The following is an 18,957-nucleotide window of genomic DNA, read 5'->3' on the forward strand; positions in this document are numbered from 1 at the left end:
AAACAATCACTAGAGTAATCTGCAAACTAATAGTTCTTAAATATTGGAGGCTTAAAATCCAATAACATTCAAAAACTCTAAATATTGGAGGCTTAAATCCAATAATTCAGGTAAATCCAATAACTTTCAAAAACTCTCCGTTATAAATATCATAAGTAACTCCGTCAACTCAAACCATCAATGATAAAAGCAAACGAGGCAGGAAGTTATCGAACACAGTACTTAAACGATTGGGAAAAACAAAAAAAAACTACCCATCAGCTTCGTTTTCTCATAAAAACCTTGAGAAATACAAACTTTCAGCAGACTAAATATTAAAAGATTATATAAATTACAGTTCTTTTAAGCGAATTGAGGTAAGTGTAAAAAAAGAAGAAACTGCTGCTGCCCAGGTCTGAGTCACTACGCGAGTTCAGTTTAAAGAAGAAGAAGCATACACAGTTAGAAATGTAAACATAGTTCTTCGGAGGAAGTGGCAGATTGCTGCATACTGTATAAGGTGTTCCGATTTATTGTATAAAAGACTTCATTCTGCGTTTGTAGGGGATCTTGTTGTACAGGTACATATAAACTGTTGTTAAGGTTAGCCCTAGTTAAAATAACTTAGTTGCATTAGGTAGCTATTGTATACTAATTTGAACAATATTTTTATTAAGGCACAATACCTTAGGCTAATCTATTAACGAATTTGGTCCAACCTAAATCCGAGTGGGAGGAGGTTTCCCACCCGGGCGGTAGTTCAACTACCGAAGGTAATTCCTTATGTATAGGACCTGAGGTTTGTATACTAGGGTAAACAACCGCGTGGACTGGCCAACTCCCCGACTACCACGGCTAGGCCACCCTCCGAAAAAGTACTTTTAACAGTCCTGACACTGGAGATGGTTACCCATCATGAGATGTTGGTGGTGAGAGAAGGAGCTCAAGACCTCTACTCTACTTTCGAAGTAAGTAATATTTTCTCCAAAGTTAGAAATTAAGGCTATATTTTAAGATTTAACAGTGGTAAAGGGTGGCCAAGGCAGGGAAATTAGCATATCTATTTGTAGTATTATACATATTACAGCAATTTTATCATGACAGTGGGGCCTCGCTTAGTCGCGGATCAGCAATCACGGATTCAGTTAATCACAGGTTTTTCTTTGGACCACTTCTCAGTCTATATTGCTGGTATGAATCGCAGCATCACGGCTTGTCCGTGGTAGGCTAAGCCTCGTCCGGTTCCGATAACCAGCAAATGCTGAACAGATTCACATTAAGATATTAACTGACAATAATGGTAATAAAACCATTCTCAACCTTATATATTATTGGCATATCTTCATATATATAGCCTATTTCATTGTTATTCTCGAGCTAAGCTAGTAAACAGTACTCTCGTCTAAGCTGCTCTCTCAAAGCTATTCTAAGTTCTCTTGTCCTAAGCTGCTCTCTCAAAGCTATTCAAAACAGTTACTCTTGTCCTAAGCTGCTCTCAGAATATTCAAATAGTTCTCTAGTCTCTCTCTCTCTCTCTCAATGCTTCTCTCTCTCTCTCTCTCCAATGATGAATTACTGTATCATAATATCATAAGTTATTATGCACAAAGTTGAAATAATAATAATTCATTAATAAATTTGTTTCTTTTAGCAACTAATTGTTTTTGCAAATAATTCTTTCGGTAATAAACGTCCATCAACTGATTCTAAACATAAACAAGACAAAAATATGATTTTTATTACTGTATTTTGCTGTTTATACATAATATTATAGTTGGGTGCTGTACAGTAAATGATGTTTTTTTTTATCATAAATATGTTAATTCACAAAATAGATATACTATGTACTTTTAGTTTGGTGCAGCAGCCAAATCATGAAAAGAGAAAGGAATTGTTAGGTAAAATACTTTGTTTGCTGATCTGATGAAGAGGAAATTGAAGATAGGAAAGAACTTTGAAACTGTGTTGAATTTAGTTTAAGGTGATAGTTGAAGACATGTTTGGTGCTTGAACTAAAGTAGGCAGTTATAAACATTGAAATAGTGGTCTTGGGTGGGTTAATTAGTTAAAGTAGGCAGTTTAAAGCAATTTGTCGATACGTATACAAACCATCGGTCCTTTAACAATAGGAAGTAGCTAGCGGCAGCTGGAACGGTCGTAAGCTTCGAACAAGGGGAGAACGGTAGTAACTGCTTGTCCGACAGTCGCGCGCCGCGCGACTGGGAGGTAAACAAATCACTTTTGCTTTCGGCCGCGGTGTGAAGGACGTGTTCGTCATCGCTCTCTGCCCGCTTCATCGTCGTATGCTTTGTTTATATTGTGTTTTCTACTAATGGTTTGTTTGACTGAAAATGAAACTGTAAGTCACGTGTTTTCATTTTCATTACTTAATTATGACCAACATGGAGTTATCGCCGTAGATGCGGCGATTTCCTCCTCTTTTCATGAATTGAACCCTTGAATTAGTCTCGGTGCCGAGGGCGGGCGCGCTCGCGCCGAGTCATGTATTTTGGGCGAAAGTGTGTAATTGAAAAATGTAAAATACTCTTTTCATTATATTTTTGGCCCTGTGCGTTCGTTACCGAAGAGTGTGATTGCGCTCGGCACGAGCCTTTTAATTTTGTATGATAAAATGCATGAAAGTGGATTCGCAATTGCAATATCTTTTCATTTATTTATTTGCATGAAATTTAATTTGGATCAATTTTCGTTCTTACCCGGGAATTGATCCTTACGATTATTTTATGTGAAAGTGAAATCAAGCAAGTGCAGTATTCTGTTCATTTTCATATATATTTTTTTATTATAAGCATCATATTATTTGGATCAAGTTTCCGTTCTTACCCGGGAATTGATCTTTTCCCCTTTAAGTTCTATGAGTGAATCGCAAGGGCAGTATTCTGTTTCATTTTCATATTACTTTTCACTGCTGTGCGGGGGTAGGGAAGCGAAGGTCTGCCAGGAAGTCGTCGGAAAGCTCTCCCGCGACTCCCTTGGTATCCGATTCTTCGTCTTCTTCCTGCCCCCCGCTCAGCTTCTTCGTTGTATTTTGTATTTGGGGTCTTCCTTGTTCGTCGGGGTGGGGCATGCCTTCCCCCCGTGCGTGAGGGAACCCCTCTTACTAATCTATCTATGTTACCGCAGGTGCTACATCCGTGGGAGACGACCTTGGACAGGTATGGACCACCGCGGTCGGCAGGGCGTGCCTAGCATCCACGGGCTGCTGCAGCTTCTAGCGAGGTCTGGGGCGGTCTCCACTACTACCACGGCCGCTTATGCTGCTCCCCCCCCTCCTGGTCTACACTCCCCATGCTGGGTCGGTGACGCCATCTGCCGCTACTAGGGCCGCCGCCGTACCGAGGGGTGTTGCCGCCGCCGCCTGTTTTCTTCGTGTTGCCTGCCCAGACTTCCGCTGTTCCAGCAGCTCGTCCCTGGACCGGCCGCCGCCAGTACCCAGGTTCCGCTGGCTGCCGATGATTCTACGAGGCGATCGCTGGGCCTGCCGTACCTGCCGCTGATGTGATTCCCGCTGGTTGGCTGGCTGTCCCTTCTGGGTCTACCGCTGCCCGCTGTTCTGCCGCTCCTGAGCTGGTTGCTGTTCCTGTCGCTCCTGGTTCCTGAGCCTGTCCATGCTGGTCCTCCCACGGTGTGTCTTCCCCAGTCCCAGGTCCTTCCGACAGGTGCAGTGGGCCGTGTTGCTTTCGCAATAGCCCCGGCTCCGGCCTGGATGGAGGACCTGACGACTGTCCTGCGTGAGCTGACGAGGAAGAAGAGAGAAGGAAGCTGTCATCTTCTCTTCATCGTCTGCTGCTGCCTCTCCCCTTCGACTTCTAAGGCCCATAAGCCGAAGAAGAAGAAGGCTGCCTTCCCCCCTTAAGAAGTCTCCTTCGGGAACTTCTAAGGGCCCGTCCCACCCCGTGGGACGGGGGGTCCTCTCTGCTGGTCTCCTGCTCCTTCGGGAAGCGGGGTCCGTCTCCCCTTCACGTAAGAAGAGATAGACGGGGACCAGAGGATATCGGTTTAGCTCTGGTACTTCCTCGCCTGGTGCTAGCGGCGATGCCGCTACGCCTAGGTTCCGGCTCGTCTCTTGTTCGCGAGAGATCCCGAGTGTACGTTTCTTCTCCCTCGGGAGACCGTGCAGCCAAGTTTCGGCGCCAGAGTTCGCATCGGCGCCAAGACGCGGCACGGAGCAGAAGGCTGGTGAGAGACGCTCAGGTGACTCTTGCCAGGCCAGCGGCCGCTCTTGCAGCGACCAGCTGGTAACCCGGGTTTTCCCCCCTAAGAAGGCTCCTTCGGGACCTTCTAAGGGCCCGTCTCGCTCCGGCGATTCGGGGAGCTCTTCTGCTGGCCGGTCATCCTGCTCCCATCGGGAACAGGGCCCGTCTTTTCTTCTACCAAGGAGAAGAAGACGGGGACCAGAGGAGTACCAGCTTCGGCTGGCACTTCCCTCGCCTCGGTTCTAGCGGTTCTGCCGCTAAACCAGGATCCGCCTCGGCTTCTCGTTAGCGAGAAGTACCGAGTGGACGGTCTCCCGCGGGAGACCGTCCAGCCAAAGTCTTGACACCCGAGCTCGCTCGCCGCCAAGACCGAAGCGCGGAGCAGCAAGACTGGCGAGTGTCGTGCAGACAACTCTCGCCAGGCCAGTGGACGCTCTCGCAGAGACCAGCTGGCTGCTCGGGTTGACGTGACGGTCGCTGACCAGCCACGGGTTGAGGCGAGAAGGGGTCCCCGCGGCCGTCGGTACCAGCCACGGCTGGTAACCAGCGGCTCGACGCGCGAGAGGACGCTCGCCGGTCTCACACCGCGACAGCGAGCCTAGCAGGTCACCTGACGCCGCTCCCATCGGGACCGGGCGGAGACGGTAACCAGCAACAGCTCGCCTGACGCTAGAGATCAGCGTCGACGGTTCTCAGCCGAGCCTCTCGCCCCAGGCGAGCGGCAAGGCTAGGCCTGCTGCTCGATCGCCACCCGGCGGGTTGACGATCAGCAGCAGCCCTCCAAGCACGCTGGTCCTGCCAGCGAGCTAGGGGGGAGCGTCAGGGTCTGCCTCTCCTGTACCTTCAACCTCCTCGGGACTACACCGGGGGAGGAGCGAGGTACCTATGTGTGATCGCGAGAGTGCGCCGCTCGCAATCCCGCTATGACGCCGTATGACCAGGCACGGTTCTAGGACCGACCAGGACATACGCGCAAGTAGCTGGAGGCGACCGTCAGGGGTCTGCCGCTGTTCCTCCTTCTGAAGGAGGAGTATCTCGGGATCTGTTCTTGTTGGAGGGACTGGACGGTCCTACTCCGCAAGACGCGGTTACTCCCGAGATACAGAGGAATTTGCAGAAGCATCTTAAGCTGATTCGTCAGCATAATGACCCTGCGGAAGGATTGCCGCTCCCACCAGCAGAGCCCACGTCTCTGCTCGAGTCGTTTTGGGGCCCGAGAGGGAACCCAAACCGACGGTGGGTCTGCCGCGATCGGAGCTTGCCGATTCTGTCTCGAACCAGTCTCTCTCGTCTCCGGACAAGAAGGCTCTCTCAGTACTGGCCGGTCGATCAAGCTACTTCCACCTCCTCTACTGCGACAGCGGCGTTTTCTACGTGTCTTCGGACACCGTATTTAAATACTCCTTCGGTCCTCCTGAGAGGTTTCGACCTCGACGAGGACTGGAATGAGTCGGAGGACGGTATCGGCTCTCTCCTCAGTCAGTCGATCAGCCCCACCCAGACGACGTTCACAGTGGCGGCAGACCCTTACCTACAGTGAGAGTTCGTAACCCTCGCGGGAAAACGTTTTCCTCCTGACGATACGTTTTCCCAGACTCTGAGAGGCCATCGCCGCAAGGCGATGGCTGCTCCTACTCTTCTCCAACTGCTAGTTCCACTGGGAAGGCGAGCGAGTATCCAATTCCTCCCCCATTCCCTCTCTCCTTACGGCTACGAGGGAAAGGGGAGGGATCCTACAGAAGATTTCTTTGTAGGAATTCCCCAACCGTTCGGGAACTAGCGCTAACCGGGGGGGAGGGGGACCTTCGGGTCCTACCTGACGTAAGCCCCGGCTCGTTGAGGAGGAATTCCTGGCCCCCAGTTCTCGATTTCTACGGGAATCCGATGAGGGACCACCATGCCGTATATCGTTTGCACGAATTTCGGTGGGGGTTTCGCAGGGACTGCTTAGAATTCTACCGGAATTTCTAACGCAGTTCAGTGTTCGGGATTTTGATCGATCTCCAAACAACATTACGCGAGGACCACGGTCCACCAAAGTGAGCGAGACGAGAATCCCCGATATGACACGATAATCGGGAACCTCGCCTATTGGCTTCGAATTCCTGGTAAATTTCTAGCCATTAGGAAAGAAGACTGCCTGCTGAAGAAACTATCTCACAGTAGGCGACCAACCTGGACTAGAGAAGATCCGGACGGGAAATAATCACCAGTTTGGCTTGAACTATCGTCTTCCCTTAGTATTTCTGTTCACCATGGAAGCTTTTACCTTCGAGGAAGACTTATCCTTCACTTCTCTTGATAGAGGATCGAAGGTGGTAGATCTCCAAATCCTTAATTTGTTTTGTTTTTCTTGAAAGAAAGAACTTTAGGAATGGAGATCGTTGTTCAGAATCCTACAAAATATTACTACGTTATATTAACCTCGCGAACATGATTCTACTAAAGCAGTTGAATTGTCCGCAGGGGTAGGCCGCAATATCCTAGTTAATCTTAACGGATTGCGATTTATAAGAGAAGTCTTCTAATTTGAACTGCAACTCGGGGTTGCCTGCAAACCTCCCAGGGATGTTTTTCAGTTTCAATTTTACTATACTTATGGTTTTGTCAACGACAACACCATCCTTTCAACTTTTATATTTTACCGAAATTTCGTTTCGCCTAAATATAATTGCTCGAGGCATATCTTTTAATGCACTCGGTAGTTATGAGCCGAACGCATTCCAGAATTCGTGGGCAATAATGGATTACCTTGGCAAACTCAGGATGACGAGTCAGCGAGAAGCTCATGGCTCCAAACTAACTGCGTATTGGAACTGCCTGATAGCAGATCAGTCATCAGCTGGGCCTCCGAATATGGCACCGGTCATGTATGTCTCTCTCTTGCCTCCCTGTCTTGGATTGACTTACCGAAAAGACCGTATCTCTGCCCAGGCAATCATGGGACTTGAGGTCCTCTGATTAACGGGGGAGATTCTCTGCAATAATGAAGGACCATCTACTGCTGTTGACGCTAGATTCCATCGCCATGTTCCGACATTGCCGAGAATTTTCAACAGAGATATCTCTTTGGACTCTTTTCATCTTTCTGTTTATCCCCGCAACGGTAACAGAAAAAAAAAAAAGTCTGTACAAGTCTCCCAGCTGCATCGCACTGCGATAATGCGAATGATTTGCAAGACATCTGAGTTTTGTCTTCCAAAATAAAATCGCTTTATTCGTAGGTGTACAAATTGGTTCATTGTTCAAACCCGAATTACGCAGGATGTGTTTCAGAAAGGACCATCGCCTACATCTTCGACCCTCCGACCCTGAGCTCTACTTCCCCAAATGTTTCAGCCAATGAGAAGCAGTTCTTCAGGCGGCTTCTTTTTTTTTTCCCCTGGTGGTTTCATTAACGAAAGGAACGCCCCGCTTTCATTGCAAACTACGACGTTCTCCACCCAGATCAGCAATGAAATAGCGGTTAGCGTTTTTTCAGTCATTTGTAAGCACAGGTTATGAATCTTGAGAATCCTTCTCGCGATTCATCTGTGGAAGAACTAGGTTTTTGCATTCAATATCTACTCTTCGTCTTCTTCAACAGGTACAAATAGTGTTGTTTTCTCCTTAGCTGAGATTCAACAACCATTAGAATGTTTTATTTTTCCCTTCAGGGTACCTCGGTCTTCTAGAACGGCAACGACTTTCGCCTGTTTGGGCACCATGCCTTAAGAGAATCATCACCCCACGCGGTCCGGCATTGGTGTACAAAACAAATACCATTATTTGTTTCGTTTGGTCTCTACCGGCATAACCCTTTTAAAGGCGAAGGGTCACGTGACTTACTCGGTTATTGCTTTCGACAACTTGCCTTCCTACCGAATCGCAGTCAGTCTGGCAGCTGTCAGGAGCCGGCCGATCCAGTTTCGACCGAAGTCAGTTTACGGAAACGATATTGAACTTAGTTCCGGGTTGTTACAGAGCAATCATTACGTTCGTTTTAATCAGCTTGTCACAAGTACCTCCATACCATGTTGGACACCCACCATCGGAGTGTCGGTGTCCCTATCCACTATATAATCCACTACCGAGAAAACTTCGCTGCATTGGGGATAGGAAGGATTGCGAGAGACTTAGTGGCAAACGGACAGAACCAGTCAATGGGTATCTGGACATCACCCCCGAAGTAGAGAAAGAGGGATAGAGGTCAATGCGACTTTATTTCCTTCTTTTCCTCTGATGAAACTGCGATGAACCCTTCTCCTGAGAAAGCGCAAGCATCCAGGGGGGATGGGATCCGTGAACGCTCGAATTCGTACCGAACTTCGGTAGCGAAAGACTCAGAACCCTTCGGTTCCCCTGACGATTGGTTCGAGTCAGTTCCAACAAAACTCCCCTCCATAATGGACTTTCTACCGCCTTCGATGCGAAGGAAGATGACTGCCGTGGTTTCCGCAAGAACTTCTCCGTGGCGCAGGTACTTGAAGGCAAGGGGTCTGGTCAACCAGACTACATGCCCTTCCTTCTTACCTTCGGGATATTGCCCACAGGTCCTTGGATCATTTTCCTTGCCTTGGACCCCGTCGCCGGTGGAATGCTTCAACACGTTGTGTAGCGAACCCCAGACCCTCGCAGGCCTTGAACAGCATCGAGTTCCTGGTGTGACCATAAGGAAACCATGGATGACGTGAATGAGAAGTGTGGACTGGGCTCCTCCCTTCCCAATTCCCTTTTCTTTTTCCCTTCCCCCCTACCTGTGTTTTTAGAAGGGGACATGGTCGTCACCCAGTCTGGATTAACGGACAAGATGCAGGTGAGCTACTCAACAGGAGCCCCATACCTATCACCCTTTCACGAGGGATAGGAGCGTATATTCCACCACTTCCTCCAACAAGGGGCGGGGGAGGAAGTGGAAATGCCAGCTTGAGAACCAACCCACAACTTTATGTTGCCTCTTGCAAAGCAGGAAACAAGTTGCTTTGCTTTGCTGGTACGAAGAGGGATACGCTTGCCTCCTTCTCCCTTAGTACTCGGCCCCAGAGGGTCTGACGCATTGATCCATGCGGTGCACACCCCCGATCAATCGGAACAAAAGATGGCTTGGATCCCTCCCCCCGCGCTCTTTACGACCAGGGAGGCATTCCAGTATTGGACGAACACCAGTCTGTTTGTTCAATCAAAAGACTCAGATTCCTCCCACCAAGAAGTGAGTTCTTCCTATTGTTAAAGGACCGATTTTTTTGTTTATTATTCGTATCGGAACAAATGACAAAATTTGTCGAAAATTGCATTTTTACCTAACTATACAAACCTGAGGGTCCTTTGACATATAGTCCCCTCCTCATGCCACCCCTCGACTGCTGTCTGGCGTATTTTTGCATGGGCCAAAAGCAAAAGTGAGTTTGTTTACCTCCCGAGTCGAGCGTCGGACAAGCAGTTAAACTACCGTTCTCCCCCTTGATTCGACAAGCCTTTACGACCAGGTTCCAGCTGCCGCTAGCTACTTCCTATTGTTAAAGGACCTCAGGTTTTGTATTAAGTTAGGAAAAATGCCAATTTTCGACCAATTGGTCATTTTAGGGGGGTACCTAGGATAACAACAGGGTATTTACTTATCACGGGAGGGTTATGGCCCTATCCCACCGTGATTTAGAGGGACCCTACTGTAACTGCCTTACTATGACCAACTAGAAATTCATGGAAAAAAGTGTTTGTAAATGCCATCGGCGTATGTGTGACGCCTCTAACAGATTGGGTCAACGATGTGTCATGTTTTTCCTCAACGTTGTCTGCTCGTAAGATACAATCCGAAATAAATTTTGTAATTTTCTGGGTTTAATTTGGTTGCAAAACAAAAAAGGGATAATAGACATGAATTAAAATAAACATTTTTGAAGTAATATTAAACTAAATAATGCATTAAAAGTAAACAATTACTTTGGTTGCAAAAAAAGGGATAACTAGACCATGATTGAAATTAAAAAAACATTTTGAAGTAACTATTTAAACTAAATAATGAGGTAAAGTAAACAATTAAGGGAAGAAAGCTTTTGCACCTCATAAAAGTGTAGTCGTTCTGCTGCCCGTAACTGTTGTTTGCGGAGTGAGTGATTAGGAACCAGGAACAGCAACGTGGTCCAAGTGGGCAATGTGGAGTGAATTAAGACCACCAAATATGTAAATCTTTACAATTCAAATAAGCCACTGGTGGAGTTTACAGTTTGTGATGGCAAAGTGAAAGGATTCAAACCACCAATTACCAAGGTCAAAAATGAATTGTTCCCGATACAAATACAAGCCTGAGGTCCTTTAACAATAGGAAGTGGTAACTAGCGGCCAGCTGGGAACGGTCCGTTAAGCTCCAAACAAGGGAGTTCCTGGTAGTTAACTGCTTGTACCAACAGTGCGGCGCCACCGCGCGACTGGGAGGTGAAGAACCAACTTTGGCTTTCGGTACCATGTTGGTGGATGGACGTGTTCTACATTTCTTCCTCCTCCCTGCTTCTTTAGCGTATGATTTGGTGTTATTTATTCTCAAACTTGGTTTTTGTTTTTGTGTCGGCAGAAGAACTGAACTGGGTAAGTAACGTTTGTACTTTCGATTTTTGTTCATTTTTTTATTTTCATGCGGATCCTCCAATGAATTGGAAGCTGTCCCCCACGCCCACCCCCCATCAGGCCTGCCAGAAGTTTGCCCTGTTTGTTGGGAGGGCCGTTAAGTGGCGGGGTCTTCCGCTTCCTTTCCTGAGGTGGGGGATCCCCATTTATTATGCACTTCGGTGGCCGGGGTGGGGGGTGGAATGCTCTCGGGGCCAGAGAGCACCCTGTGATGTGTGGTATTTCATGGTCGGGGAGGAGCAAGTGGTGGGGCCCCTTTATGGGAAGGTAGGAGGAAAGCGGACGTAAGTCCTGCCTAGGGAATCCTCGGGAAAGCTTCCGGCCAACACCTTCCCTTTTTTTTTTTTTCGGTCACAGACACGTCGGTATTCCTTCCTGCCGCCAGCTCAGCTCCCGGCGTATTGGCTCCTTTCCCCTTCAGGGGGGAGTTTCTCGTTCCTTCTCTTCACCCCGATCCGTCGAAGCGCCTAGAGGAGGGGGCGGGGAGATACCCCGACGTACAGCTGTATTCGGGGTCTTCTGTTCGCGTATCGGGGTGGGGCCACGCCCCCCTCCGTGCAAGGGGTAACTCCTCTTACTAACCTGACTTTTGCTTCCTGAGGTGCTCTTGCTGCGGGCGACGGACCTCCCGGCCAGGTGATGGTTCTCTGCTGGGTCTCCCAGGGCACACCCGAACGCGTTCCAAGGGGCTGCCTGCATCATCTGGCGGGTGGCGAACTCCAGTCACCCATGGACCAGTAACCCACCACAACCTGTCTCAACCGAACCCCAGGATATCCGCCGCCCCTCCCCCCCTCACTTTGGTCCTACACGCCAGCATGTGGCTTCGGTGACTGCCTTCTGCTGCGCCTGCAGGACTCCAGATTTCGCAGGCTTTTCCGAGGAGGGGCGTGGCCTCCATCACCACCCGGGTTCATTACGCTCTTTGGCCCCAGCCCCTGACTTTCGGTTGCCCCTAAAGAGTTCGCACCCCTGGAATCTGCCAACCTGTACCCAGGATGTCGCTGGGGCTGCTGTCCCGTCTCATGCCGTACCTGCCATGCCATGAGCCAGCCCCTGCCAACGTCGTTCTTGCCTGTGGTGTTTTGCTGCCCCCCAGTCGCAGGACCTTCCAGGACTGGTGGCATGCCAGTCGGGGGCCAGTGTTGCTTCAGCAATAGCCACCCGGCATGCGGCCTGGATGGATGGGGGGGTACCCTGACGTCTGGTCACCCTGAGTGGGAGTTCTGTGACGAAGAATGGAGATGGAAGAAGAAGGAAGGAAGGTTCGTTAGTCATCTTCGTTCTTAGGTCCGCCTGCTGCCTGAGCCTCTTCCCCCTTCGACTTTCCAAGGCTTCCAAAGCCGAGGAAGAAGAAGGGCTGCCTCCCCCCCCCCCCCCCCCCTCCCCCCCCCCCCCCCCCCCCCCCCCCAAGAAGTCTCCTTTGGGAACTTCTAAGGGGGCACCCGTCTCACTCCGGTGGTGGGACGGGGGTTTCTTCCGCTGGGTCCCTCCTGCTCCTTCTGGATGGCGGGTCCCATATCTCCTTCCGCAAGGAAGAAGCAAGATGTGGGGACCAGAGGGGTACCGGCTAACACCGGTAATTGCCATCGCCTGGTGCTAGAGGTCCTAACTACCTACGAAACCAGGTTCCAGGCTCCCGGAATCGTCGTTTCGCGGAGAGGGTGTCCGAGTGTACGGTCTCCTGCGGGCAACCGTTACAGCCAAGGCTCATGGCCCCGCCCCAAACAGGTTAACCCTGGAGCTAGCTAGGCTAACTCTGGGCTGGGGGTGTCTCTGCAGCAGCCTCCTGTTTCGGAGAACTTGTGGTTCTCCGCAACAAGACGGCACTTGCACTGGAATCCACCCACAATGGGCGGCATTTTCCATGGCAGTCTCCATGGATGGAAGCCTGTGCGTCCCTCTCAGGTGGTCCCAAGGTCGCGGCCACCTTGGGAAATATCACTCCTGAAGGTGACCCGGCTTTCGGGAGGCTATGCCCAGTCCTGGAGGTAGGTGGCCATTCTCCTAACCTCGCCCACCAGACGGGTAAACCTGTGGGGGCCAACCTGGTACCTTCGGCGTAAGGGGGAAGCAGGTCCCTCACCTTGAGGTGTCCAAGGAGGCTTGGGCGTGAGGCCGGCATTGGGTCTTTGCAACGGACCGAGTGCCCCCCCCCCCCGGGGGGGAGTTCCTCCTCTCTCTTGCCCAGGAGAGATGGTGGAACGAGCTGCGGTAGAACGACGGCGCACTGATCGACAGTGACCAGTATGGTACACCAGGCAGTCTCAAAGGCTTCTCCGGGCAGCCTCAAATCGACTGCAGCCAAACCCAAAGAGCTTGGTTAGCGGCTTCCCTTCCTCCAGCTGCTAAGACGATCGCATTGTCGAAGCCCACCCCGGGGAAAAAAACCCCTCTGCCTTCGACTCCTGCCAGGGGGCCGAGGTTGCAAATCAGCCCCCCTTTCCAAGCCCTCCTTTCCACGCGGAGGGAAGGGGAGGGAAGAAGTTCGAAGCGAGGCGGCGGGAAACGCTAGGGACCGGCGTTCCTTCCCCTCACCTGCTGCCGGAAGTTGGGGGCGGGGGGTGGCAATGGCAAGCCATTGGGCAACACATACCATGGCGAGCGCTAAAGGAGCAGGAAGACCTGGGAATAGTAAGACGTCCTTCCGGGAGGGGTACCTTACTAACCCTTCGAGTCCTCTGGCCACCCCTCCCCCACCTCCAAACCCGGGTCCATCTTCAAGACCTACGTTCCACGGTAACCAACCAAAGGACGTAGCCCTTCGACAGGAACGATCCAAGCCATGCTGAGCAAGGGAAGGGGCTGTGGAGATACGTCAGGGATCGGTCACGGCCGGGCTTACTTTACCGACAGCCAGTCTTTTCTTGGTGGAGAAGTGCTTCGGGGGGCTGGCGCCTGGTTGGGATAGAATCTCTTCTCCCCTGAACCAACTTCGTTTGTCCAGTCTCGGTTCACGATGGAGACATGCAACCCGTTCCATGCTTGACTCTATCAGGGAGAACGATTTAATTTAATACTTTCACGTGGATTTGAAGGACGCGTATTTTCCAGATACCCCGTGTCCCATCAATCCTCCCAGAAGTTACCTCCCGTCACATCCATCGACAGGACGGGTTGTACCAATTTCAGGGCACTTTTGCTTCGATCTCTCAACCCGCCCCACAGGGTGTTTCCACAGCTAGTGGGTTCACTATGGATGTTCTTGCTTGGGCCCACTCGTCAGGGATACGTCCTTCTGTAGGTATCTCGACGGACCTCGGTTAGTCCTGGAGCTCCCGCTCGCAGTTTACTAAGGGACAAAGGGATCAACTCGAGTTCTGCCGCAATCTTGGGGATCGATGGTGAAACTCCGTAGAAATGGTCCCCGACCTCGAACCCCAAGCAAGAGGATGAAGTACCTACCGGGTTATGCTGATCACACCAGTAGCAGGGGGCAGAGTATTACCCCCATGGGACTCTTCGGATCAGCAGATATTCAGGGAGGGCAGCCGACCGGTTCCTGTTTTCTCCTCGGCAGGAACAGTTCAGCCATCAGCAGTTGCGGCAAGCAAGTCGTGATCGGCCACGGTCCACACCGAAGAAGTTAGTCCCCTCAACGGGTGTCTTCACCTGCGGTTCTCTTTCAGTGGAGACTAAAGGATGGTTGGTCACAAAGGCAGAAGGACCCACCCGTAAGTCCACCCCGGGTTGCCCCTCAACAGAGGATGGTGAGGCATGGGAACCTACGCCTGGTGGACTGGACAACCAGGAACCTCTTAAGAGGGAGCTTGCTCTTGCACGCCCTCACCTCACCCTCATCCCTCCTCCCCCATTCCTCCTCCTCCTACCTCCTCCTCCTCCTCCTCCCTCCTCCTCCTCCTCCTCCTCCTCCTCCTCCTCCTGAACGATTTGTTGCTGTTTTACAGAACGCAATCCACTGAAGGGATGTGGGGCCGCACACCTGGAAGGAAGTTGCTGACTGCAGGAGTGTTGGACCATCCAAGGACAAGGCACCCTTCACATCAATGTCCTGGAGCTCAATGGCAGTGTTCGCCCTCGCTCTCCAAGAGTTCCAAGGACCGCTTGATGGGACACTCGGTGGTGTTTGATGTGGTGACAACACCATGGTAGTGGCATCATATGTCAACAAACCGGGGGCCGAGCGTCCCTCCCGTTTGCAACCAGTTGATGCTGCAGGTGCAGCACGAGTGGGGGGGCCGTGGATCCAAATGCAGTAGAGCTGGTCAGCCCGCTACATCCAGGTAAAGGAGGTGTAGTAGCAGAACAAGCTCAGGCCGTAGGGATCAGGTTGATAGGGACGACGAATGGTCCCCAACACTAGACGCCCCCCTGGCGGAAAGGCTCTTTCAACCTGTGGGGGCGTCCAAGGTAAGTGGATCTGTTCACCACCCGGCACAACTGGAAACTTTCCAGGTTTTCTTTTCAAGCCGTGTCAGGACCTATGGGCAGCTGCAGAGGACGCTCTTCAAACAACCCGTGGGACAATCTCTTCGCGTAAGCCCTTTACCCCAACCCCGTTCTGCTGATCGCAAAGTGATCAGCCGAGTTGATATTATGTGCTGGTTCACCCCGAATCTCAGGGATGATCCAGGTGGCTCTGCCATTTGGTACCCGGACCCTGCTGGCTCTGCTTGCCAGAACGCACTGAGAGGAGATTCCCCCTTGCACAACGCTTCCTTCCGTCCAGCCGCAACGTAGAATGGTAACCCCACGGAACAGTCCAGTTCCTCTACAGTCCTTCACGGCTTGGCTGTTTACACCCCCATCTCTTGCCGAGCGGAAGAGGGCTTTTTCTTGCCAAGCAGCAACAGAGGATGGCTCTGGGCAGCGTTCAGAAAACAGTCCTTCTAGCAGCTTGGTAACCAGGGAAAGTGGGAGTCTTCTGTGGTTTGGTGGTCGTAGACGGGGTTCTGATCTCCTCTCAGAGCCCACTACTTCAGCATGGTTAGGCGGATTTCCTCGTGTTCCTTTGCCGAGACAAGCTCCTCTGTTGTCCCCCACAGTCAAAGGATATAGAGCTGCCCTGGCCCTAGTCCTGAAACTGAGGGGAGTGGATATCCTCTAATTTCGTTCAAGAATCTCCTTGGTTAACTGAGGAAGCCGTTTGAGAGGGTCTTGCCCACCCAGGGCAAACGCAGGCCCCCCGGGGTTGGGATGGGATTTGACTCTTCGTACCTTTAGTGAGTTTGACTCGCGCAGATCCTTCGAGCCACTCCAAGAGTCGTCAGACAGGGATCTGACCCTCAAGACCCTCTTCTTGCTGGCCCTGGCATCGGCGAAGAGAATAGGGGAATTTCATGGTCTTTCCTTCGATGTCAAGCATACCAGGGGATGGGGATCTGTGACGCTCGATTTTTTCCCGAACTTATAGCTAAGACTCAGAATCCTTCGGTCCCTGACGACCGGGTTCGAGTCTTTACAATAACAATCCCTCCCTAATGGACTTCACCGACAACGATACGGATGAGATGCTGCTTTGTCCTGTGAGGGCGTTACGGCGCTATCTGAAGAGAACTCGACACCTCAGGCTTGAGTGTCGAGGAGAGGAGAGACGAGTTTTCTGGGCTCAAGATGCCTTCAAAATGGACTCAAATGTCCAAGAACGAAGAGCCTTCTAAGCAAGTGGAACAGAAGGACCTTTCCATGGATTTTCCCGAGCAAGAGGCACCTTCCAAAAGTGAGAGCCTATTAGGCGTTTGGAACTGTTCAGACGAAACACGGAACCTTCCACAATAACAGAACGTTCCAGGCGCGAGTTTTCCTTACAAGCGCTCGGAACATCCCGGACGTTCCGAACTCTCCAGACACGCGGAAGAACTTTCCAAGAAGGAATCTTTTTCCAAAAGCGCGGATCCTTCCGCACAAGCAGAATCTTTCATACGCACGGAACCTTCCAAACGCGCGGAATCCTTCCAGACACGGATCGCCTTCCAGGAGAGTTGGAACATTCCGAACGTTCCAAACTTTCCAGGCGCGAGGAACCTTCTGGACATGAATCGCCTTCCAAGCGCTCGGAACTTCCCCAAGCAGGAATCTTGTTCCAAGCGCGCAGAGCATTCCACTCAAGCGGAATTGTCCAAGTGATCGGATCCTTCCGTACAAGCGGGAACTTAAGGCGCAGATCGCCTTTAAGACGCTCGGAACTTTCCAAGCGGGAATCTTCTTCCGGAAAAGCGGAACGTTCCAAACGCACGGAACTTTCCAGATGCACGGAACTTTCCGCACACGAGGAACTCTCCAAGCGCGAAGAACTTTCCACCAAAGTGGAAACGTTCCAGACATGTGGAACCTTCCAGGCTAGAATCGCCTTCCAAGAGTTCTTCTCCTAGGAAGCGATCTTCCTCTTTGGGACTTCAGAAGGAAAGATCTGTTGTATCATGTAAGACAGGTAGAAAGGACTTCTAACTCTCTTCCAAAAGAATGTAGAGAGTCCTTTTCCGCCAGTCCTTCACCGAATAGAGGCTCTCCTATTTCAAGCATACAGGGGATTTGTCCGTTTCAAGGGATCGTTCTCCTTCAGCTGGTCTCGAGCTAGAGGATAATCTTCTTAAGTCGAAGCTCCAGCTAATGAAGGACTGTCGAATTATAAGACTATCCGCACTTCTGCTCCAGGAATACGGAGAGTCGCTTCGCCCTGGCCGCACCTCCTTCTTCTCGGTCGCTCTATTCCGAGCAATAAGCCTTATAAGTGCCTCTTCCTTCTTGAAAATGAAACCGGCCATTTCAATGAAGAAGGCGCTACAGTCTCTCGGTTCTTGGATGAACTCCAAGAAAGAATTAGGAAAGACTGTCTTTTGTATGGCCTCCCGCCAAACTGGCAGTAGAAGGAGGCATTTGGTATGAAACAGGAGAGAATATGGGTCGTCTCTTCCTGCTTCTGCGGAGTCGGATTTCTCGAGTCTGGTAGACTCTTCCAGGAGACACGCCTTATCCTCTGCACGGTCCCACTTGGAGCATGTCTGAGTTGGACCACCTCCTCAAAGGGACTCTTCCACGTGTTGGAAGTATTTAATTTCTTGGACTGGTCCCTTGGGGTAATATCTAAGAAGTCGCAAGAATTGGAAAGTCTCAGCCCAGAAGTGCTGCATGGCATTCTGGCCTGCATTGATAAGGCGGTCCAAGATGGTTCTGGAGAAGTATCTTCCCTCTTTGGAGCAGGATACTTAACAATGAGAGCAGTTTTTGGTTCATTTCTGACCAAGGCTGTTTCTCCTTCTCAGAGAACTGCTTTGCTATTCGCTCCATTATCAGAACATCTGTTCCCTTCTCAGTTGGTGAAGGAAATATCCCACTCACTTACTGAAAAGGCAACACAGGACAAGAAGACTGAAAAGGCAACACAGGACCTTCTTGTCCAATCAGCAAAGAAGAACAGCACGGTTACGACGGCTACTAAGAAAGTCCCTCGGCCGTTTCAACAGCCCTTTCGTGGAGGTCCTAAGTCACGACCCGCCTTCAAAAGGAAGACTTCCGAAAAGCGAGGAAGATCAGCCTTCCGTCCCTTTTAAGAAGGGAAAATGACCTGCAGAACCTCCAAACACTAGTGGGTACCAGGCTACTGGAATACGCGAAAGCCTGGGCACTGAGAGGAGCCGACCCTTGGTCGATGTCAGTTCTGAGGAAGGGATATCGCATCCCCTTCAGGGACAGACCTCCCCTGAACTTCAGCTCCTCGAGAACTGTCCGCTCGTTACCAAGACCCTGTACTGAGGAACACGCTCCTTCAGATGGTAGAGGAAATGTGGAAAAAAAGGGGCCATCGAGTTGGTGCAAAACCCACACTCTCCGGGATTTTACAACCCCTTTTTCTAGTCCCCGAAAGGCTTCCGGAGCGTGGAGACCGGTTTTGAGATGTAAGTGCTCTAAACCGATTTGTAGGAGAAAAAGGAGAAGTTCCGCATGGAGACTTCTGCATCGGTGATGTCGGCCCTACGTCCAGGAGATTGGATGGTCTCCCTGGACTTACAAGACGCCTATTTCCATGTTCCCATTCATCCCTCATCAAAGAAGTACCTTCGCTTCGTAATGAAGGGGAAGATTTATCAGTTCAGGGCCTTGTGTTTCGGCCTATCCACAGCTCCTCAGGTCTTTACGAACCTCATGAAAAATGTAGCGAAGTGGCTTCATTTAAAGGGAATAAAAATCTCCCTTTATTTAG

The sequence above is a fragment of the Macrobrachium nipponense genome, chromosome 42 (genome assembly GCF_015104395.2).
Source record: "Macrobrachium nipponense isolate FS-2020 chromosome 42, ASM1510439v2, whole genome shotgun sequence".
Taxonomy (NCBI): Eukaryota; Metazoa; Arthropoda; class Malacostraca; order Decapoda; family Palaemonidae; genus Macrobrachium; species Macrobrachium nipponense.